The following is a 24,942-nucleotide window of genomic DNA, read 5'->3' on the forward strand; positions in this document are numbered from 1 at the left end:
TCAAATTTCAAAAACTAAACTGTTCTATTTTACCTGATTTCCAGAGTTTATTCTGAGTTTTGTTCCTGATTACCTTATTCTTATCCTTATGAGCTCTTTTCATCCTAAATTTTTTTTTTGGAATTCTATGATAATGATGTAGGTCATTTGGTCAGAACTTTCAATATAGAAACATCTTCAGTTGTAGGACACTTTTTCTGTTATCTCTGACAATTCTTCCCCATCATTAGTGGAATGGTGATTATACTGGAAGGTTTCTTTCATTTTCTAATTTTTCTTTCATTTTCCATCTCTTTTTGTTCTACTTCATGGAAGACCTTGACTTTATCTTCCAATTATCTTCTGTCCCCCGCCCCACATCCTGAGACTGCTATGGTGGTTCTAAGTGCAAAGTGCAGATCCAGATTATCTAGATTCTATTTCTGTCTCAACCACTTAGTATTTGAGTGACTTTTGGCAATTTACTGAACTTGTTCAGTTTCCCATAAGGTAAAATGGGGTTACTAATCTCTCTCCCAGGATTATTATTAGAATTAAATGAATTAATATTTAAACATCAGAAGACTGTCTGGCACACAGTAAATGCTATATAGTTAAGTGGAATAAATAACCTTGTTATTATTTGTAGAGCTCATTTTTATCCTCAATATTTTCCATAACATCCTGTTCTTTGACATACTGTATTTTCATCTTCAAGGAAAAGAAAATAAATACAGATATTGAAAGCATGGACATGGGGTTCAGACATACATTGATGTGGGCTATGGGTGGAAGGCTCTTTGTCTCTTCAGAGGTAACTAAGTTGTTTGACTTGTGGGTGTGGAACGGTAAGAGGCTGCAGTCCTGCCCTTAGGGACTGTCAGCGGCTCCAGTCCCAGGAAATGTTTAACAATGCAAGGGCTATAAACTTTAAGTATTTAGGGGAAATGCAAAAACCAAATAGCTAAAGGCTTATCTAGAATGTCTGGAGTCCATGCTAAAAGCTTACCTAAGATGTGGAAGATATATGCTAATTGAAGCCTATTGAGAACTGAAACAAAGGGACCATTTGGCCTTTCCTCTCTGTATAAAAGATGTTTGAAAATCTTGTTCAGGGCTCGGGATTCAAACTGAAAGCTCCCGAGTCCGGCCGGCTGTCAATAAACCATTTTTCCTTCTCAAAATCATTCCTGAGTCCTGGCCTCTCTATACTCAAATAATTGAATTTCTCTCAAATTCTACAACATTTTTGGCGACTCTGGTGGGACAACAAACGAAGGCCAGAGATGGTAGCATTTTGCTGCCCCTTCCAAATCCCCGAGGAAGCCGGGAGGACTCGGGTGAACCCCAAATCTGGGCGCCCCTGGATTAAATTTAATCCAGAAAAGATGTGGGCTCCACCAGAATCTTCCCGACAAATATCGAGGGCAATGGAAGGTCTGAAGAGAAAGATTCTGGGAACGAAAAGAACTCCGAACATGGAAGAAGGTAAGACTCCCCGGGTGAGCACAGTCTGGAAGGCCCTAGCTTTAATTGCTAGGAAGGGGAGGCTGATCACCTCCCAAGAGAACCCTAGTAGCCCCAGAAGGCTGGGGGGAAGCCGTTCTCTCTAGGCTTGGGAAAAGGAGGAAAACCAGGGAAAAGCCCTGGTGTTTTGGGTTTGTCTAACTGCATGTTAGAATCTGGTACTGGTCTTATATCCACTAAAGGAGTGGAGTCTCGATTTTAATAGGAAGGGCTATTTATAGGTTCAAGTCCTAATGTCCTGGAAATTGGTCTAGATTAAGGAAAACAAAATTTGGTTACAGGAAAATGGATCGGCTTTTCTGGTGGAGCTTGGTCTGGGTGTAAAGTTTAAACAGTGGAAAAGTCTAGCTGAAATCTTTTGTTACGGTGCTATTTTGTGAATGAATTCGCTTTATACCAAATGTTAAGTGTTCTGAGGTTTGTGATGGCTGTGGGGGCAGCCATGGTGAAAATAAATATATAAACTTGTGGGTCAGATTAGTGACCTTTGTGCTTCTGTCTGTGTCAGCTCAAGGCTAGTGTTGGAGTTGTGTCCTTATGTAAAGTGGAATTACAGCTGAGCTGGAGCCCTCCCTTGCCATTGGCAAGGGAGTGAAATGATTCTGGGGCAAAAGCTGAGGAGTCTGGATGTTTGCGGAGTCTAGATGTTTGTGCATGCTCTGCTGTCTTGTCTCTGGTCTGGCCCTTTGCCGGGGCTTGGAGGCCATCTGTGTCCGCACCACGCACCCAAGTCTGTTGGGAATGTCCCAGTCAGGGCGGCTGGGTTCCTGGGAGAGTTGCCAAATTTGAGTAGGTTCTGTCTGCCCATTTTGGCTGAAAGCTGGAAAGCGGGGAGCGGCTTGCCCCTTTCCAGTGAGTCCACCCTTCTATTCATAAGCCGCATTCCTGTTTGTTGTGCACCCGACTGCCTGGAAGGGGGGGAAGTGAAGGGGGTGAAAAGCAGAATCAGAATAAATGCAGTAAAGTTCCCTCCTTAGGGTGTCAAAGCCAAAATACGTTTGTATTCTGCTCAGGTTCTTAGAAGGTATTGTAGTAACCTTAAGTAAGAGAATGTGTTCTGTGAAGGTAAAATTTGTCTTAAAGGTATAAATAATTATAAAAGTTTTACAAAGCATTGTTTAAGGTATTTAAGTGGCTAATTGCAGAAAGTCATTATTTAACAAACTGAATTGATAATAATAATAATAAAAGGCAATTTTATAACAAACTTATTCGGCAGCCAATCTCCCCTGCCAACTTGCTTCCAAAAAAACTGTTTCTGGTATTACATGCTACTAAGTATTTAAAGTGAAGAAAAGTTCATTATTTTAACAAACTTGTTTAGTATTAATGGCAATTATATGTTGTAAGAAGTTTGCCTGGTAACTTAGTATGTGGGATATATGGAGTGTGTTTTTATTGTTAAGGAAACAGAAGATGATTTTGTCCTAAGATAAAATGATTGATTATTGGAAAGAGTAGAGTGTGGGACAGAACCTGAATGAATACTTAAAGTGTAGAAGGTTTGTGGAAGGAAAATTTTTATGATTAAATTGAGTAAGATCAATATACAAAGGAAATCTTTTATCAATAGCTTCTTGTGCTTTAACCTCATCATATCCTCAATGTTTGAAGAAGAGTCTTACCTCTTTTAAAAGAACATTTTATGTTCTAGAAATCAAATCCTGAAAAGTAGCCTTTTATTTCAAACTAACTGCAAGAGATTTATTCTTTTACTTTAAAGGAAAAATTAAAGTAATGGTTAAGTTCATTTAATATGTTATAAGTTGAATGAAAGGTATTTAAAGGTGTTATAAAATTAATAGGTTTTAAAAAAATTAATAAAAACTGTAACTAAGAGTTAAAATCATTTATAAATGCATTTATATTATAAAACAGTGGAAAGACAATAACTGAGATTATAGCTGGGTGAATTTAGCCTGAAACTATTATTTAAGTGTAAATTCTACACTAACCTTTTCTTTGTTTATGGTTACTTCAAGCCTAACCTCACCCTTTGCCTTTGCCTATGGTTATTTCATAATTGAGAAGAGCTGGGACATCACTGTCTCCTCTCCTGGTATTAGTAACCCTTTCTCTCATGAATTCAAGTGTAAACTAAATAAATTGCTGCCTGATAGAATAAGGTTAAATGGCCACTGGAGTTTTATTATCTCCAAAATAAAAAAGGGGGGTGGAGGGGGAGAAGTCTCCTGCCTTGACGGTCAGTGTTCCTAAGAGTGGCAATTCATGAGAGAATGTAGTCTGTCTCCCTGAGGCTTCAAATAGCCTCAGTAAATATATATAAAATTAATCTTGTTGCTTATCCAAAATTCTGCTAATTTCAAAGTAAAATATAAAGTTCTAAAACAAAATGGTGCTAAGGCATTGAGAACATTTTGGTTATTACAATCCATTAAGTAAGAAAGAAAATTCTTGTGGTAAACTGCATGGTCATAGTGCAAATTAAGAAGAGTTTCAAAAGTCTTTGAAAAGTTTAAAGTAACTAAAGTCATGTTGTTGTGTCAAACTATTCATGTCTGCCTATTTGCTCAAATTGTTGAGGTTAAATATGCAGTTATATAAGTAATATGTATTTCTGGACCCCTAATTAATTAAGCTAAACAGTATATAAAATAATGCAAATTATAAGTAATATCAATGAGTTGTGTTTGTGTCTAACTCTTTGTGTCTGCCCATTTTTAAAAAAAGCTAATGTATGTCTTCATACATCAGGATAAATATCAAATTAACAAATAAAAATTCTTAAAAGAGGTCTATTCACATTGTTAAAAATTAAATATGCAGTTATATTTATAAATATTCATAAAGCCCAAATTAAACTAAGCAGGATGAAAAAGTCATAGAAATCTGATTATGGAAACAATTGGAAAAGGGCCTCCTCTTTGCAAGAGCTTTTAAGGCAAGACTAGGTGTGGCAGATTAAACCTATCTACTAGGCTAGGGAATTAAGAATCAGTTTGCCTGGTAATCTCCCAGTTTAAACCTTTGTCAGCCATAAATTGCAAAAAAAAACAAACAAACAAAAAAAGATTAGGTTAATTTTCCCATAAGAAAAATGTTGATGTAACCTGGTGGCCTGCTGCCTCAGTATCCCACACCCGGGTTGGACAGCAGTGGAGGAGACCAGTTTAGGCCAGTCCTATGGGCAGTGGAAGGATGTCCAAGAAGGAGCTAACTAAGTCGGTGCCATTTCAGCACTAAATTCTATTCCTTATTTGACAAAGGGGGGAGCAGGTAAAAACTAAAATGGTTGGAATGTGATAGAGGAAGCAGTTAAATCAAACTTTTGCGTGGGAAAGTTAAATCTCAGATAAGCTGTAACTTCTGAAGTATCCAATCTATGGAAAAACAGGAAGAGCTTGCATGCTAGGCTTAGGGGTATAAATTGTGTCATTTTTCTTTGTTCGCGGCACCAGCCATATCTGGCTCTGCACCCCTTCTTGCAAGATTGAGAATAAATTATTTTCTTCTCCACAATCTGGTGAGCCTTAATTTCTTCCAGAAGATTTCTTTCCAACGAAATAAAGGTAATTAGTGGCTCTATTAACAAATTTCAGTAAGTAAAGGAAAGTCCATAAAAACTATGGAGATCTTTCCTGGGTTATGATTTTTTAAAAAATTAAGTAATTGTGTAATCTGTTTTAAAACCTGGTAGTCAGTATGCTTTTAATTTAATAATTTTCATAACTTAAAGAAAAGAAGTTTTTAGCTTCCTGTAAGGGAAAAAGAGAACATTCCTTGCATAAACTATTATGGTTTCAATTTTATTTAACTTGAGTGTAATCTCCCATAGTTAATTTATAAACTAAATTAACATTATATGTACAAAATCTTTACAGTAATGAAAATTGTAAGTTCACATTGGTGAAATTAGGCTAAAGGAAAAAGATTGTAGATATGCTCTCTTAAATAAAGAGTAAATTTCTTTCATTGGTAATTGTAATTTAGTAAGTTTATTTAAACATGAGGTGGCTAGTCAATGTGATTATAGTCAATTATAAAGAGTTTGTAAAACATCTTCCAAACTGAAAATGTTTAAATAGTTCTAGTTGTAGAAGTCATTGTTAACTAAAGAAACTTAGATTGGTATTGGTAGCAGAAATAACTTCATGATAATAAACCTGTCTGAAGGCCACTGCAAAATACACATTTAAGTAAATGGTAATAAAAAGTTGTCTTGATTCTATTGGAAATATTCTGTTTTCATTCTAACAATGAAAAATAATATTTTTCCTCTATTACTAAAGTAAAGTACCTACTGTTATCTTCATAGTAAAATTGTGTAAGTAAATAGTCATTTGATATATGTATTGCGTTAAGTTGTTTAAAATATATATAAAACAAGGAATAAACTTTAACATTGTCAAACTCTTGTGCATTCGAACCAGGCCTTGTATACATTACAGGTGGCCTCTCCATGTGAGTTATTGGCTAGGCTGGTCACTGACCCCTCAATTAAAAATATGTGCTATATCAGTCTCTGGTTCTGCTCCTAAAGTCGATGGAAACTATATTGCAGTTTCAAGCTCCTGCAGCCAATAATGACTCGGTACAGCCAAGTGTACAATGGATATCGCCTCCAGACTGGCACTGTTCCATGGTGCCAGAGAGCACTATGCACCAGGCTAGTAGAATACTGGAAAATCTCTCTAAGATGAAGGATGCTGCAACTTGCTCACTGCGTTGAAGAACATGCTAAGTGGAGCCATGATACCAGGATAGTGTAAGTAAAACTTAAACACAATTGGCATTATGGCCTGCTCTCATGGAGAGATAACATGTAAAGTATTACAAACCTGAAACTCAAAACTAATAATGGCAACTCTGAATCCTTATGCATTAAGTAATACATTAGTTAATATTAAGTGCTGTACTTTTATCCTGTACTAAATATATGCCTAATAATGGTAATGTTATCTTTTCTATTTTGGATCAAGTGCAGAAGTATATTAGACATGTTAAATTCCTGGTAAAATCATTTTCTAAACAGTTAATAACATGTCTATAGAATAAGGTGGCAGTCTCAGCCAGTCTCAGTCAACTTCTATATTCTGCTGTGTAGCAAAAGTGAGGCTTGCTTGCTGATGGTGAGTCACCTATTGAACAAGTCAAAATTGCTAGAAATTGTACAATGAAAACCAAGGTGTAAAAATCTTTATTCTGTAGTTCTGATCACTCCCACAGGTGAAAACTAAGAGTATTTCCAAATTAGTGTTCTAATCCTGAGTGAAGCCAGTTGCCCAAGGAGTTCACCAGGAGCATCTGACAGAGCGAATGAGTGTCAATCATTGAACAGCTTGGAATGTGTCTTCAGACAAAGCTAAGTGTCTGTTGCAATTTCTCTCTAAAGATGGATAACTTAAAAAAGAATATATATGCTGTTCCCACCAGCTTTTAAGGAATGCCATCTTTATAGGCACCTAACCTTGTCTACCTCTGTAATCCAATGTGTCCTCTTTTAAAAACAGGTATTCCAAATTTTTAATTAAGTTTGTTTCTTTCAGAGTGAACATCTTATTAACCATATGAAAACTTCATCCAACTTCATACAGAATGCCAGATCCATCTTCCTCCAGTTAGAATAAATTAAAGAGTTTTACACCTTATTAGGCAATGACTACAGCCCATGGCCAGCAGGAAGCAGTTACAGAAAAGAGATCGTCTCCCTTCAGCACCCCTTTTAAATTAAAGGTATAAACTCTTTAAGAGTAAAATAAAAGTAATAGATGGATCTGGAACCTGACTGGAAATCCACATGAGTGCCAGTGGCAGCAGAATAACTGCGGGAGGCCCCTGCCCAAGATCCTGCTGTCCAGAATGAAAAGTTCTAAACTTCTAAAAACAGTCCTGGATGCTGTACTAAAGACTGATAAATAATCAATCAAGACAACAAACAGCCATCCACCTCATAGCTCCAACAATAATTATGCCAAAGCTTAGCAAGTAAACTTTGGCAAAAGGGGGGGAATGATGTGGGCTATGGGTGGAAGGCTCTTTGACTCTTCAGAGGTAACTAAGTTGTTTGACTTGTGGGTGTGGAACGGTAAGAGGCTGCAGTCCTGCCCTTAGGGACTGTCAGCGGCTCCAGTCCCAGGAAATGTTTAACAATGCAAGGGCTATAAACTTTAAGTGTTTAGGGGAAATGCAAAAACCAAAAAGCTAAAGGCTTATCTAGAATGTCTGGAGTCCATGCTAAAAGCTTACCTAAGATGTGGAAGATATATGCTAATTGAAGCCTATTGAGAACTGAAACAAAGGGACCATTTGGCCTTTCCTCTCTGTATAAAAGACGTTTGAAAATCTTGTTCAGGGCTTGGGATTCAAACTGAAAGCTCCCGAGTCCGGCTGGCCGTCAATAAACCATTTTTCCTTCTCAAAATCATTCCTGAGTCCTGGCCTCTCTATACTCAAATAATTGAACTTCTCTTAAATTCCACAACAACATGAGTTGAATCTTCTTTCAACCATAGCTAGCTCTGTTCTGCAGCCTCTAGGAGCCTTGGTTTGTTTCCTGAAGGATAAAACAAGAATAAGAAATGTATCTCACTTGTGGAGTTCTTACGAAGATTAAACAAAAGAATGCATGTGAGGCACTAAGCACAGTTCCTTTGTTGCGGTCACCCCTCGGGCTGAAGTGTGGTTTGCTGGCCTGGCGGGGGAGCAGCCGCGGCAGGCCAAGCCGCTGCCCCCATAATAGGGTGGCTGGTCGGACTCACCACCACCCCTGAAAGGAGCTCGGCATGGGCGCAGAGTGCCCTCGGGTCTCCCCTTCTCGGCAGCCATGCTTCCGCGGCTGCCCCTCCTCCCAGATGGCACCACCCGATGCCTTGTGGGGTGGCACCCTTCTTCTTCCTTCTCCCTGCACAGGTGCAGGGCAGAAAATTCCAGTCTGCCCTTTTCCCTTCCCCCGACAGCAGCAACAGCCAGGCGTGGGCGGGAAACTCAAGTCTGCCCTCCACCCCAGCAACAGCAGCCACCAATCCCTAAACCCTGCCCCTTCCCCCAGCAACAGCGACAGCCAATCCCTAACCACCACCCCTCCCCATCCAGTACCGCCCACTGACCTTTCGCCGGCAACCAATCAGAACAGGGCGTGGCTTTGACCAATCAGCCTTCCCCAGCCCCTATAAAACTGTTGCCTCTCCCTCAGTAAAGTGGACTTGCGTGTTTACCTTGTCTCCGCGGTAGTTCTTCTGCCATGCGCCCTCCAGTCCTGAGAGCCCCCGACAAGGGCCTGGCCTCCCTTGTCCCCAGTTCGTCGCCTGCTTCTCCGGGCGACCCCTTCGTCGCCTGCTTCTCTGGGCGACCCCTTCGTCGCCGGCTTCGCCGGGTGACCCCGTCAGCCGAACCGCGCAACCCCTTGTGAGACCGATCCCTCGTCTGCTGCCGGACCGAACCCTCGTCCCAAGTGGGACCGACCCTTCATCCCAAGTGGGACCGACCCCTCTTCCAGAGCTGGACCGACCCCTCATCCGCAGCCAGACCCCACCTCTACCGACCGAGCAAGCCGCCGCACTTTGTTCATGGTACTTCAAAAGAAAATACTAGCAATAATGGTAACAAAGAGGAAGAGGTGGAAGATGATGATGACAATGATGATTATATGTAAATGATAATAATAATTATACTTATGGGTTTTTCCAGCCACAACTGTATATAGGATTGGTGAACAACATGAATAAACAAAAAGTTTTACCATACATTAACTCTAATTTTGTCTTCCTTTATTTTTCATAACCATTCATTCCTTCTAAAACCTGAAGGAAGTACTCACCTCTCCATTTTGTCTCCTCTATTTTAGTATCATTACTGCCACACACATACACACTAAGGCAATTTCTTTCAGTCTTTTCTCACTTGGTTTACGTATCATTCAACATCTTGGTCACAATCCTTTAAAGGAAACCCTCAGAGGAGTGTAACAGGATAATAAGAGGTCTCTGAACTATGCCATTTGAAAAACACTTAAAAACCTAGAGCTCCTTATCCCAGAGAAAAAAAATCACACAAAGTCCAGCAAGGAAATATCTTATGTTCAGTCGCTTTCTATTGGTAATAACTCTCTAGTTATCCTTTGGAAAACCATCCTTACTTCACTCCCAGTCTATGTGGTTCAAATGCGACTGACCTCACCCATTAGTTTCAGGAAATGTTACATGACCCCAATCAGGCACTGGATCCCTTTGCTTCACTGACTGGTTCAAGGGTAGATGAAAGCACAGTCAAATCAATAATTATTTTGGAACCTTTTCAGATTTGTTGGAAAGACATGTTTTCTTTTCTAATGGGGTAGAATGTAAGACACACATTTCACCACATTAAGAAATCCTGCCTAAAAATGAAGCCAGCACAAAGAAAGACAAGCGGAAAGACGGGCAGAGACAGTCTTGACAATAGCATTTAACTCTGAAGCTAGTTATACCTGAAGGTATTCACCTCGGGGCTTATTTATATGAGCCAATAAATCTACATTCTTTATAAGCCAGGTCTAGTAGCAATTCTGTCATTTTCAAGCAAAAGCATCCTGGATAACCCAGAGGACATGTTTTATGTGCACAAAGTTACAGCAGAATTGAACTAAGTTGTGTACTAAGAAAATATTTATTTCATGTCTATGATATGCTACAGTCTTAAGGATTCCTGAAAAATTCTGGCTGTAACAGACAATTCATTTGTAAATTGATCTTGGTCTATATAAGGGTGCATTTTATTAAGCCCCACTCTTGGATGTATATTTATTTAAGGGTTAGAATTAATGAAGTGATTATCTTCTATACTAATATAAAATCATTCATTTCTTACTTTTTCCAGCAGAGTAGATTCAGCAGAAATTGTAGCACTTTATAAGAGTTTAAGAAACAGTGGTTTAGAAAAAGAAGAGACTTGCACAAGAAACTACAGAATGCAGGAAACAAAAACAGAAGTAATATAATTTAACTTCATGGGTCCTGAAATTAGACAGATCAGATTTTAAATTATGGCTCTGCCACTTATTAGCTGTACTCCCAAATAATTTACTTAACTCCTTTACCTTTAGGTTCCCCAGTTGTAAATTATCAACAGTTTTCACAATCCACATATTTTTATGAGTATTAAATGAGGTCCTGTATGTAAAGAATTTAACATCTTGTCTGGCAAAGATATTCATGATATCATCACCAATAAATCTGCTTTGATTATAAATCTGACTGCATCTATTATAACAAACAGCTAGATTTGGTATTTTTTGTTTCCATATGCTCTATCTTAAGTTTTGTTTCTCTGAAATACTTAGAAATAAGTTTTAGCCTATTCTCTGTTTTGTGTAGTTTAGCTTGGTATTTATAAGGGCCTTAGCCAATAACTTCTGAAATTCTGAAACACCCTTTCAAGAATATGAATGAATGCCAGTGCCCTGACAGGAGAGAGAAAATCATCATCATGGGGATTTTTTGGGCATGCAAACAGTTGCTAAAGAGACATTTCTGTGGGGGTATATTAGGACACCCTCAAACAACTAGACTATCTAGCCAATCTGACTAGGAGTAAACAGACAAAATTTCAAGGGTAACTTCTGAGATAGTCACATATTTGTGGGTGCATAGGAATCAATCCCTAACAAGTCAACTCACCATAGCTTTTGGGAAAGTGAATCTTTCACAGGGAATCGACTCACTGAACAATATTGAATGCACGTAACCAAAGATACCACCATGAATCTCAGATCCAGAAGTAACATCAAAATTGAATAGTTGTCAGACTTATTTCTCTCGGGTCACATCTACACAAGTGTTTTACAACTATGGTCAGGACAGTCAACAATTAGAAGCATTAAAAGTCTACACTAGAAGTGATTACTTACAATGTACTAAGCACTTTGCTAAGCACCTTAGATTATCTCATTTAATATCATAACAACTCCAGGGGCATTATTGTTGTTTCCCCTTGTCTTAAAAGGAAACTGACACTCGGACAGAGTAGTTTGCCCAAGGTCACAGCTAATCAATAGCAGAATTAAGGCTCAAATCTATGGTCATTCTGACCCTGAACCCCACATTCTTTAATACTAATTATATAACGTTCATACACTAGATCCATGTACTTCTCAAGTTCATATGTATGAATAAACTGTCTACAATTTGTGTATACCAGAATGCAAGGGTGGGTAACACCTTGATATAGGATGAGAAGACAGCAAAATCACACATACACAGTGTTTGAGATGAGAAACATAATCCTAAAATAATTCTAAATAATTAAAAAGAATGTTTTTATCTCAATTATTTGGTTTTTAATTTATAACCTTACTGAATAAAAATCACTGGAAATCACAAAATTGTTTTGAATTTAATCAAATTGTCTTTTATTCAAGAGATTATATTTCATACATTCAGTTTAGTCACTCTCTTACTCTAGGCAACTTCTATCAGCTGATTTGGAAATGTATCATTTATGTTAATAAATTGATTGTGTGTGCGTAAGTTTATAAAGAATAGGTAAATGCACTTGAACCATGAAGTATTATAACTAAATGTGCAACCTTCGATGATCTAGTGCAATCTCTTTCATTTCCAGGTGAGGAGAATTAGGACCAGAGAAGCAAAGACATTCTAACATACTTTTAAAGGAATGTACCAAAAAACTAGATTTATCTAATTCTAAGAAGATAGCAAGTTTTGGCAATATTATGTAGAATCAAGTGCTCTAATTTTTCTCACTTTTGGTATTTGAAGTATAAATGTTAGGCATGTTATTATTAAATGCTCTCCAACATTTTCATCACCCAATATCTATTATACATCATTTCCCCAGTCTCCATGTGTTAATGTAATTTACTCTAAAATACTTCAGCATAGACTGTGTGATTTATAAATGCAAATATGAGTTACTTTTAGTATATAACGCAAGGGCAGTTGGTTGACATTTGCAGTATCATAATAGAGAATATATACTATAGAGATGTGTTAGAAAGACTAGCCAATGCCCAACAAGGGTTAAACTACCTTCACCTCTGATTAAAATCAGAGCTTTAAATAACCTAAGCAATATTACAAATGACCTTGTAATTTGTAAAGATGTAAGAATCTGGCAGGCCTAGAAATAGACATACTTTGGAATGATGCCTAGGATTATAATTCAGAAGTATGTCTCATTTCAGATATTGATGCAGAGAATTTGTTCCTTAACTCAATCAGAAAGTTAGAGACTCCCATGACTAAAGTAACATTCACTTCTAGTGAACTTTTTATATGGTCAGGACTTCATTAAAAAGCAGATTGAAGTGTTTGTATGACAGCTTGCTCATATCTGTGACATGGCAGATATCAGTCTGTGATTTCATTCCTATAGCATAGAGCTCAAAGATAATGTCACAGAGGAAGGAACCTATAAGCCCCTGCCTAACTGTAAATCTTGAAGGTCACATATTAACAAAGAATACTCAATAATCAAGAATGTTCAATTAGCTTGGGTCAGTTTGCAAGAGTATTCTAACAAATTTTCATGCTTGTCAGGGGCTTCATGAGCACTATTAGAGTGTTTGGGACCTAAACATAAGACCAAAGTGCAGAGTAGACTTTAATTCACTGGTTCTTAAGCCTATTGGATTGAAATCACTTAAGAGGTTTTAAAAATACGGATTGCATCCAGCATCCATGTAGAATCTGAGCCTCCTCTTGACATAGAGGTGCAATGGACACAACCAATCCAATGTCCACATAGAAAAGGTGGCATTGGATTGGGAAAAGTGGACATGGTGGCTGATGGGTATGGGGAAAGGCAGGAAGAGATGAGAGGTGGAGGCGTCTTTGGGACATGGAGCTGCCCTGGATGGTGCCTCAGAGGTAATCACCGGACATTGTAAATCCTCATAGGGCCCACTGGATGGAATGGAGGAGAGTGGGGGCCATGATGTGGACCATTGTCTATAAGTTGCAGAGGTGCCCAAAGATGTACTTACCAAATCCAATGGATGTGTCATGATGATGGAAACGAGTGTTGTTGGGGGGGGAGAGGGGGGGTGAGGGGGGTGGGGATGAATGGGACCTCACATATATATTTTTAATGTAACATTATTACAAAGTCAATAAAAAAATTAATTTAATAAAAAAAAAAAAAAAAGATGTACTTACCAAATGCAATGGATGTGTCATGATGATGGGAATGAGTGTTGCTGGGGGGGGGGAGAGGTGGGGTGGGTGTGGTGGGGTTGAATGGGACCTCATATATATATATATATTTTTTAATGTAATATTATTACAAAGTCAATAAAAAAAATAAAGGGGATTTCAAACCATAAAAAAAATAAAAATAAAAAAAATAAAAATACAGATGACAGTCTAGCCCTAGAATTACCTTATTTCTTGGAAGCTCCCTACATGACTCTTAAATAGCCAGCCTTTCACTAATTCACACAGTAGCTGGCCTTTAGAAATCATAGCACAAAATGACTTTCAAAGTTTCTTCTGTGATTGCTTGACTATATGACTTTTGATAAAACAACCTTACAAGGCCATTTGAAATATCCACAGTAGAGGAGAAGTTAAGAGACAGGTAAGAAAATCAAATGATAGCTAGAACTTGGATAGAAATAGTATTTATTGGGGGATGGAGATATCTTACAAAAATTTTGATTAAATGGGGATCCAAGATGGTAGGGTAGGGAATGGCAGTCTGATTATTCCTCTAGAAACTGTGGGAAGGCAACTACAAGGATATAAAATAAATGGAATCAAGTGACAAAGAGGACTCCTGACACAAAACCAAACAAAAATAAAATCTTGGACTAGAAAGAGCAATTAACCAACTGAATAAGTCCATAAAGATAAGCAGATGCTTAGACATCAGGAAAAAAATTCCAAGCCATACTAAGAAACAGGAAGTCATTACCTTGTCTAATGACCAAACCAAAAATCAGAAGAAATAATACAATGTGGAATAACTAATCAAGGATGTTCAAACAAATATCCTTAATCAACTCAAGAAAACGAAAGAAGAGATAAAGTATATCAAGAAGACACTTAGGGAACATATAGAAGAAAAAAGATAACAAATCTTAAAGTGATGAAAGACAAAGCAAGAAATTAAAAATATGGTAGCAGCACATAAAAACAGATTTGAACAGGCAAAGGAAAGAATTAGCGATGTCAAAGATAGGGCATCCAACATTGCACAGATAGAACAAATAGACAAAAGAAACAAATAGAAAGGGAAAAAATTCAGCAGGGGTTCAGAAATAAATTACAGTATAAAACATACAAGCATAGGCATTATGGACATCCTTTAGATAGAAGCAAAGGGAAATGGGGAGGTAGGAGTTTTGAGGAAATACTGGCCCAAAATTTCCCAACTCTTATGAGAGATATGGATATACATGTCCAGGAAACACAGTGTACTCCAAGCACAATAAATCTTAGGAGACCTCTCCCAAGACCCATACTTATCAGATTGTTGAAAGCTCAAAACAAAGACAGAATCCTGAAAGTAGTAAAAGAAAAGAGATCCACCACATATAAAGGAAGCTCAATAAGATTAAGTGCTGATTTCTCATCATAAACCACGGAGACATGAAGGCAGTGGTTTGAGAGAGTTAAGGTGCTGAAAAAATAACTGCCAACCAAGAATTTTGTATCCAGTAAAATTTCCAAAATGAGGGAAAGTTTAAAACATTCACAGATAAACAGAAATTGAGAGAATTTGACAAGACTCCTACCCTTCAAGAAATACTAAGTAATTTCTACAGGTTAAAAGAAAAAGAAAACAGGAGAGAGAGGGTTGGAGAGTACAGAAAAGAAGATTATTGGTAAGAGTAAACAAAAGGATGAAAAAATAAAATATGGCACATATAAACCTAAAGAAAAAATGGACAAAGTAAGTGCTATCTTTATAGTAATAACATGGAATGTTGATGGGTTAAACTCTCCAATTAAAAGACACAAACTGGCAGAATGGATAAGAAAATATCACCAATCTATATGCTATCTACAAGAAACTCACCTTAGACCCAGGGACACAAACAGGTTCCAAGTGAAAGATTGTAAAATGATTTTCCACACAAAGAGCAATCAAAAAATGGCAGGAGCAGCAATGCTAATATCATACAAAACAGACTTTAAATACAAAACTTGTGTAAGAGACAAAGAAGGACACTATGTATTAATAAAAGGGGTACTCAACAAAGAAGAAAGAACAACCTAAGCAGGGAGCCCCAAAGTATTTGAGGCAAATACTGGCAGAAATAAGTGCAGAAAGAGATTCCTTTACAATCATAGGTAGGATGTCAATACACCGTTATCACCATTAGACAGAATATCTTGACAGAGGCTCAATAAAGAAACAGAGGCCTTGAATAATATGTTAGAGAAACTAGACCTAATGTACATGTACAAAACATTATATCCAAAAGCAACAGATTGCACATTCTTCTCAAGGGCTCATGAATCATTCTCCAGGATAGACCACTTGCTAGATCAGAGAACAACTCCTAATTAATTTAGAAAGATGGAAATTATACAATGTAATTTCTCTGACCACAATGGAATGAAGCTGGAAGTTAACGAGAGGCAGAGAACCAGTTAGGCACCAACGTATGGAAGTTAAATAACACACTCTTAAATTATCAGTGAGTCAAGGAGGAAATTGCAAAAGAAATCAGTAACTACTTTGAAACAAAGGAAAATGAGAACACAACATCTCAAAACTTATGGGATACAACTAAAGCAGTACTGAAAGGGAAATTTACAGCCATAAATGCCTACATTTAAAAAGAAGAGTGAAAATCAAAGACCTAATTATACACATGGGGAACTAGAAAAAGAACAACAAACTAACCACAAAATAAGCAGAAGGAAGGAAATAAAAATTAGAGTAGAATTAAATATAAATTGAGAGTTTAAAAAATAATTAGAAAGAATTAACAAAACCAAATGCTGGTTCTTTGAGAAGATTAATAAAATTGGCAAACCTTTAGCTAGACTAATAAGTAAAGGAGAGAGAAGATGTGAATATGTAAAATCAGAAATGAGAGCAGGGATATTACCACTGACCCCACAGAAATAGAGTTTCATAATAGAATACTTGGAAAGACTGTATGCCAACAAGATAGGCAATTTTGATGAAATGGATGGATTTCTAGAAACACACTACAAACTATATTGATGAAAGAAGAACTAGAAGAACTCAACAGATGAATTACAATTAATGAGATTGAACCACTCATCAAAACCTTCCAATCAGGAAAAGCCCAGGACAAGATGGCTTCCCAGGTGAAATCTACCAACCATTCAGGAAAGAACTAATACCAACACTGCCCAAGTTCTCCAAAAAATTGGAGAGGAGGGAACATTACCTAACTCATACTATAATACAAACATCATCCTAATATTAAAGCCACACAAAGATGTTATAAAACAAGAAAATTACAGGTCAATCCCTTTAAGTATATTAGATGCAAAAATCCAGTAACACATCAAATCAAATCCAGTAACACATCAATTGAATTATACATCATGATCAAGTGGGTTTTACCCAAATATTCAAGGATGGTTCAATTAAAGTAATATATCACATTAACAGATCAAAGGTGAAAAAAATCACATGATCATCTATATTGATGCAGAAAAGGCATTTGACAAATATAGCATCCTTTCTCAATAAAACCACTTCAAAAGATAGGATTAGAAGGAAACTTCCTCATCATGATACAGGGCATATATGAAAAACCCACAGCTAGCACCATACTCAATGCAGAGAAGCTAAAGGTTTTCCTGCTAAGATCTGAAACAAGACAAGGATGCCCACTGTCTAACTCTTATTTACCATAGTATTAGAAGTACTTCCTCAAGCACTTAGGCAAGAAGAAGAAATAAAAGTAATCCAAATTGGAAAGGAAGAAGTAAAATTTTCACTATTTGCAGATGACATTATCCTATACCTAGAGTTTCCTGAAAAATCTACAACAAAGCTTCTAGAGCTGATAGAAAGGTTCAGTAAAGTGTGTGTGTTTGTGGGGTGGATAAAAGATCAGTATGCAAAAATCGGCAGCATTTCTGTACACTAATAATGAGCAATCCAAGGAGGAAATCAAGAAAAAATCCATCTATAATAGCAACTAAAAGAATAAAATATCTAGGAATAAATTTAACTAAAGATGTAAAGGACTTATACAAAGAAAACTACACAACAGTGCTGAAGAAAATAAAGGAAGACCTAAACAAATGGAAGAATATTTCATGTTCATGGATTAGAAGACTAAATATAATTAAGATGTCTATGTTATGCAAATTGTTTTAAAGATTCAACACAATCCCAATTAAAGTTCCAACAGCATTTTTTACCTACCTGGAAGAGCAAATCATCAAATCTATAGGAAGGGTACAGGGCCCTGAACACACATAAACATCTTGAAAAGGAAAAAGAAAATTGGAGGAATCATACTATCTGACTTTAAAGCATATTACAAAGATACAGTGGTCAAAAATACATGGTATTGACACAAGGATAGAAATATTGACCAATGGAACTGAACTGAGAGTTCTGATATAGACATATGTATATTTGGCCAACTGATATTCAACAAAGTCACCAAACCTACTCAACTGGGACAGAATATCCTCTCCAACAAATGGGGCTTAGAGAACTGGATATACATGTGCAAAAGAATGAAAGAAGATCACCATCTCATGCCATATACAAAAATTAGCTCAATATGGATTAAAGAGTCAATATGGATTATAAGAGCCAAGACCATAGAGCTCCCAGAAGATAATGTAAGGAAGCATCTACAAGATCTTGCTGTAGGAAATGGTTTCATAAATGTTACACACAAATCAAAAAGAAAAAAGGAAAAAGAAGTAAATGTGATTTCCTCACATTACTACATTTTGTGCTTCAAAGGCAATTATCAAGAAAGTGAAAAGGCAGCCTATTCAATGCTAGAAAATATTTGGGAACCAACTATCTAGTAAGGGCCCAATATCCAGCATATATAAAGAAATTTTACATCTTACATCTCAAAAATAAAAAGACCAACATCCCATTTTAAAAATGGGCCAGAGATTTGAATAAGCAATTTTCTGAAGAAGAGAAAATACAAATGGCTAAAAAGCACATAAAAAGATGCTCAGCATCACTAGGTATTGGAAATGCAAATCAAAACTACAATGAAATATTATCTTACACTTATACTGACTACTATTAAAAAAAAAACAAAACAGAAAACTGCAAGTGTTGGAGAAGATGTGGAGGAATAGGAACACTCATCCACAGCTGGTGGGAGTATAGTATGGGGCAGTTATTGTGGAGAATGTTTTGGCAGTTCCTCAGGAAGCTAAGTTTAAGAATGCCATGAGATCTGGCACTCCACTGCTAAGAATACACCTAGAAGAATTGAGAGCAGGGACACAAATGACTATATGCACACCAATGTTCATCATGACATTATTCACAATCGCTAATAGTTTGAAGGAACCCAAGTATCCATCAATAGAAGAATGGATAAACAAAATGTGGTATATACATATGATGGACTATTACTCAGTTGTAAAAAGGAATGATGTATTGACACATATGACAACATGGATGAATCTTGAAGACTTATGTTGAGTGAAGGAAGACAGTCACTATGGGACATATTTCACTGATATGAACTAAGGATATTGAGCATATTCACAGAAATAGATTCTGGAAGATAGGCTACCAGGAGATAGAAAGAGAGTAGAAAGTGGTGAGATGATGCTCAATCTGGGTAGAATCTATGATAAGGTGGATGGGGAGATTTATCAGTGAATGGGTTTGATGGTGTTGCAGGGATGTGAATAGGGTTGATGATGCTGGAGTATGAAGGTGAGCAGGGTTGGGGGTGGGTTGGGCTATCCATAGAGCTGGCGGGAGGGCTAAGAGAAAGGAACAGGTGAACTCTATGGCTGAGAACACACTTGTGGGAATACTCTTTTGGCATCTATAACAGGGATGTAAGGTGTCAGTGGAGCCGGGATGTGTGAGAAAGAGTACACGTGGGGCTTGCCTCTATGTAATATGAATGTGTTCATGTGGTCATTGGTTTGAAAACAATTAAACTTTAATAATTTGTTGTTCCATCCTCAGGAGTTCTGGAATGTTCTCTAATAGAGTGGGAAGAGTCTCTAGAGTACATAGGTAGTGCCCAATAAAAGAAAACAGATCAATATGTCAAGCCTCAAATTAATGCTTGTACTTAAGAATCTTATTATCTTTGCATTTAAATTTTTAATTGTTTTTTCAAAGAAACATAGATCAACAATAATGTTACATTAAAAAATATAAGATGTTCCCATATACCTCACACCCCTCCACCCCCATTCCACCCACATCAACAACCTCTTTCATCATTGTGGTACATTCATTACACATTGTTGTGGCACATTCATTGCATTTGGTGAATACATCTGGAGCACTGCTGCACCATATGGATTATAGTTTACATTGTAGTTTACACTCTCCCCCAGTCCATTCAGTGGGTTATGGCAGGACATTTAATGTCCAGCATCTGTCCATGCAATATCATTTAGGACAACTCCAAGTCCTGAAAATGTCCCCACATCACATCTCTTCTTTCCTCTCGCTACCCTCAGCAAATACCATGGCCACTGTCTCCACATCAATGATACAATTTCTTCCATTGCTAGAGTCACCATAGTTCTATAGTAGAATACCAGTAAGTCCACTCTAATCCCTAATTTATTCCTTTATCCTGTGGACCCTATGATGGTGATATCCACTGCACCTCTAAATTGAGAGGGGGCTTAGATCCCACATGGTTGATGGAAGCAATTCTCCTGCTTGCAGTTGTAGGCACTCTTGGTTCCCTGGTGTGGTGGTTAACCATCTTCACCTCCCTGTTAGCTGACCTGGGTAAGCCCAACAAACTGGAACATAGGAGTTGCCACTCTGCTGAGGCTCAGAGCCCAGCTGGAACATAGCCAGTCCAGAGATTCAATTCTCCTGAGTATATACCAACCCCAGTGCCAACCACAGGTTCAGTAAAAGTGGCAAAAGAGGCATATGTAGAAATGTCACATCAGAATCCAACTCCGTCATACTCAGGAGCACAAATTCCAAAGTAGGGTCCACTGACAAGGCACTGAATTCCAGAGCCATCTGCCATGACCATAGAACCTGTGTGTCTCCATAGCCCTCAGGAGCACCAGTACCTGGAATTGTATCTACTTTGGCTGTCTCTGGGATCCAGCTGAGACATACATAAGCACCACCCCTCTAATGACCTCCTGACTCTTTTTTGAAGTCTCTTAGCCATATAAAGTCATTTGACTTTACCATTTCCCCCTTTTATTTAAGGTCTTTTTCTAGTTGCATCACCAGCTGGTGCTTGGTAGTAATCCCTCAGCACCAGGGAGGCTCATCCCTGGGAGTCATGTCCCATGTTGGGGGGAAGGTAATGAACTTGCATGCTGAGTTTGGTTTAGAGAATGGCCACATTTGAGCAACATGGAGGTTCTCAGGAGGTAACTCTTAGGCACCCTGCAGCTCTAGGCCTAGTTGAAATTTCAGTCACCCAGGTTCATAAGCATAGTCATCAGTATCAAGGGCTCATCATTGGACCATCCTTCTTCACTGGTCTTTGCTTTGCACTTGGGGGATTGTTGTTGTTCCATTGGGGAATGTGACAGAGCTCCCCTGGCTAGGAACTCAGCACTCCCTCAGTTTTCATTTGTAACTCTAACTACTATGACAATACCCAATGAGTATCCAAACATTTTTATATACCATATATACACGCCCTGGAGAACTCCCTCCCATCCATGTTTCTCCCATCAACAACACCCCACACCAGAGTTCCTCCCCTACCATAGTTGAACCACTTCATGTTCCAAAACTTCTTCAAAAATGAAGCCTAATATGTTGCCAAATTCAATTAGTATGAAAATGAAATAATAATGATGGGTTTAAAGATTAGAAATAGAATACATACTAATTTAGAAAAACTAAAATAAGGTAAAAAATAAATCGAGGTGTAAAAAAAAAGAAAAATATCATAGAACTTTGTTTTTGATATTTGGCCTTTCATCACTGTAATAGGTGTTGCCCTGTGGGTTTGATGTTAGATATATGGAATCCCCTATATTTTATATGTGACTTTTACTGTGATCTAAAACTTTCTGAAGACACAATTAAAAATTTAAAAAAAAAAGGGGATGTAGACACTGAGGAAGGAATGAAAGAATGCTTATTCTTTTAAAACGAAAACTTAACCTGGTAGTATTTACTGCTTAAGAGTTATTTACAGAAAACCTCCTTGTTACTCAAATGTAGCCTCTCTCTAAGTCAAATTCAGCAAATAAACTCACTATCTTCCTCTAACTCCATTCCCCCAGTGTGGGACATGACTTTCAGGGATGAGTCTCCCTGTCACTGAGGGATTATTACCAAGCACCAAACAGCAATGCATCTGGAAAAAGAACTTGACCCAAAGGGGGAAATATATACAAAATAGTTTTTATGGCTAAGAGATTTCAATGTTAGTTAGGATGTCATTCCAGAAGTCACACTTATACATGTCTCAGGCAGATCTCACCAACTTTCACAATAAATAGTGCCTCAAACTGGGGTGCTCCTGAGGTCTCTAGAGACATCTGGACACTATAGGTAAAACACACAACCTCATGAAATGAGCACCCCCTTGGTGGGCCTTACCTTAGAATATATCTTAACTTATTTCCCCACCATAACAGAGTTAGGCTTATTTATAATTTCCCTACATATGAATAATCTACCCCTTTATTTGAAACTATAGTTAGAACTTAATTATATGTTCCAAAGACTTAAATTCTTTTCATATGCTGGTTGAACCTTGAGTCTCAACAGAATTTCAGCCAACACCTACTCTCCAGTTCATAAGACTCACTCAGTACAACTAACAAAATGATGATGATGGACAACGCTCATCCTAAAAAGCAAAGAGTATCTACAACAGCAAGCAAAACAGTTCCTTCCATCTGCCCCATAAGTTGTGAGCCCCTTCTTAAGCTGAAGAAGGTGGGCATCACCACCCCCAAATCCTCAAGATTGAGGAATGAACAAACATAAGGGGAGAATGCAGCCATGGACTAAAGTAGACTTATTATTGCAGCAATGGAAGAACTTCTAACATCGATATAAAAATAATGGTCACAAGAGGTTCTGAGGGGAGGATTAGGGAAAAATGGGTGTAACACAGAGCATTTGGGGGACACTGGAATTGTTCTGCATGATATTGCAATGACATACAATATAGATCATTATACATTTTGTCAGAATTGCAGTGCAAACTGTGACCATAACTTTTACATAGACCAAATAGACTTTACATAATCTATGTGAACTATAGACTATGGTTAGTAGCAATGCTTCAATATTTGTTCATCAATTACAAAAAATGTACTACACTAATGTAAGCTATTATTAATAGAGGGAAAGGGTGATGTATATGAGAATTCCCTATATTTTCAATATAACTTTTCCATAATCTAAACCTTTAAAAATAAAGTTAAAATATAATAATAAATTAATTAAGAAAAGAAGGAACTAAAAAAATTCTGATTAATGATCTCCCTGTAATTTGGGTAAATGGAAAGTTCTTTTAAACAGACACCATGCTTTCCTTGGAACTTGAGAAATCAGTCATAAGCTAACAGTTTACCTTTGCCAATTCTCAGTTAAGTCCCTGGCTAGAGTTTATCTCAAGTAAATGAATTCTAGTTATGCCTCCTAACTCTTATTGGCAGAATACAGAACATTTACCATCTGTTCAGCTTCACATTGACAATAGGTAAACACTGCCTATTTCCCCAAGGCAATGAACAGAAAGAAGTAAGAAATCACAGTTGAGCGCTCCAATGTTTCCACCATGTGAATGGATATCTGGAGCCTGAGGGGTCTACTTAGCTGGCTGGAAGAGAGGAACCAACTGACTCCTAGGCACCATACCAATGCAACTGGAACACTCAATGATGGTGGAAATTCAGAAGCCATTCTCATACATTTTTTCATTGTTTACCCTTTCTCCAAGCTTCTGAAATCCTAAAGTTAACTGAGTGTACACTTTATGGCAAGCGTTGTGCTGCAGTCACTAAGAAACAGGGGCCCCTGCTCTCATGAAGCTTACAGTCTAGAGTGAAAAGCAAATGAACAGGAAATGGATAGTTTTCTAAGTACTATAACAAGGATATTGTGTGCCTTGTGAACACCTAGGAAAGGCTGCTAAGGTGGGAGAGGTGTTGTCAGGAAAGACTTCCCTAAGAAGTTTTATCTAAACAGAGACCTAAAGGATGCATATGAGTTAGCTAGTAGGAAGAAGGAGCATTATCTTAGAAAACCCAAATAGAATCAGTGGTGTTCATGTAATGGGACAGAGGCAAAGGCAGACAATGACAAGAGTGGGAGCTAAATCAATGCCCAGGAGTCAGGTCCTTTTAGGCCATTTTAAAGAGTTGGCATTTTATCCTAATGGCAATGGAAAGACTCTGAAATATCTTAAGTCTGGGAATAATAAACTGAGACTCATCATCTGGCCACAGTTTGTTATCCTAAATATATGCATTCATTATTCATTCAACAAAGATTGATAGCATTTTCTATATGCTATCACTGTTATAGGAACAGAAAAGAGCTATGCTCTCATGAAGCAGAAAAAAAAGCAAATACACATAGAAGAGAATTTATTATGGTACTATTACTGTTAGAACAGCAAAATGGAGCAAAGTGATAGGGACTGACTGGGAGAGAATGGCAGGGCATGCAGGGAAGTTTTTGACAGTAGAGTCATAAAAGACTCCTATGAGGAAGATGTATTTGATATAATACCTAAATAAGAAGAATAGCCACATAAATATTCAGGGGTAAGAGTATTCTGGAAAAAGGGAACAGCAAATTCAAAGGCTCTGAATTAAAAAGGAGCCTAGAGGGAAGCAGCTGTGGCTAAATCAGTTGGGCTCCTGTCTACCATATGGGAGGCACTGGGTTTGTGTCCTAGAGCCTCCTTGTGAAGGCAAGCTGGCCCACGTCCATGGAGAGCTGATAGTCCATGCACCATAGAGAGCTGGCACAGCAAGATGATGCAACAAAAGGGAGACAAGCAGATACAGAAAAAATGCACAGTGAATGGACACAGAGAAGAGACAACAAAGAAAGGAACAAGCCACGAAGGGGGGAATAAATAAATAAATAAATCTTTGGGGGAAAAAAAAGGAGCCTAGAGGGGGCAGATGTGGCTCAAGAAATTGTGCTCCTTCTTCCCACAGGGTGGCCTCAGGTTTGTTTCCTGGTGCCTCTTAAAAACAAACAACAAGCAAACAAACAAAAACCAACTCAGGGGAACCAATGTGACTCAATGATTGAGTGCTGGCTTCCCACATACAAGGTTATAGTTTCAATCCCTGGCCTCAGTGTCTAAAGAAATAAAGAAATAAACCAATAATGTTA

This window comes from Dasypus novemcinctus, chromosome 2 (genome assembly GCF_030445035.2).
Source record: "Dasypus novemcinctus isolate mDasNov1 chromosome 2, mDasNov1.1.hap2, whole genome shotgun sequence".
Classification (NCBI taxonomy): domain Eukaryota; kingdom Metazoa; phylum Chordata; class Mammalia; order Cingulata; family Dasypodidae; genus Dasypus; species Dasypus novemcinctus.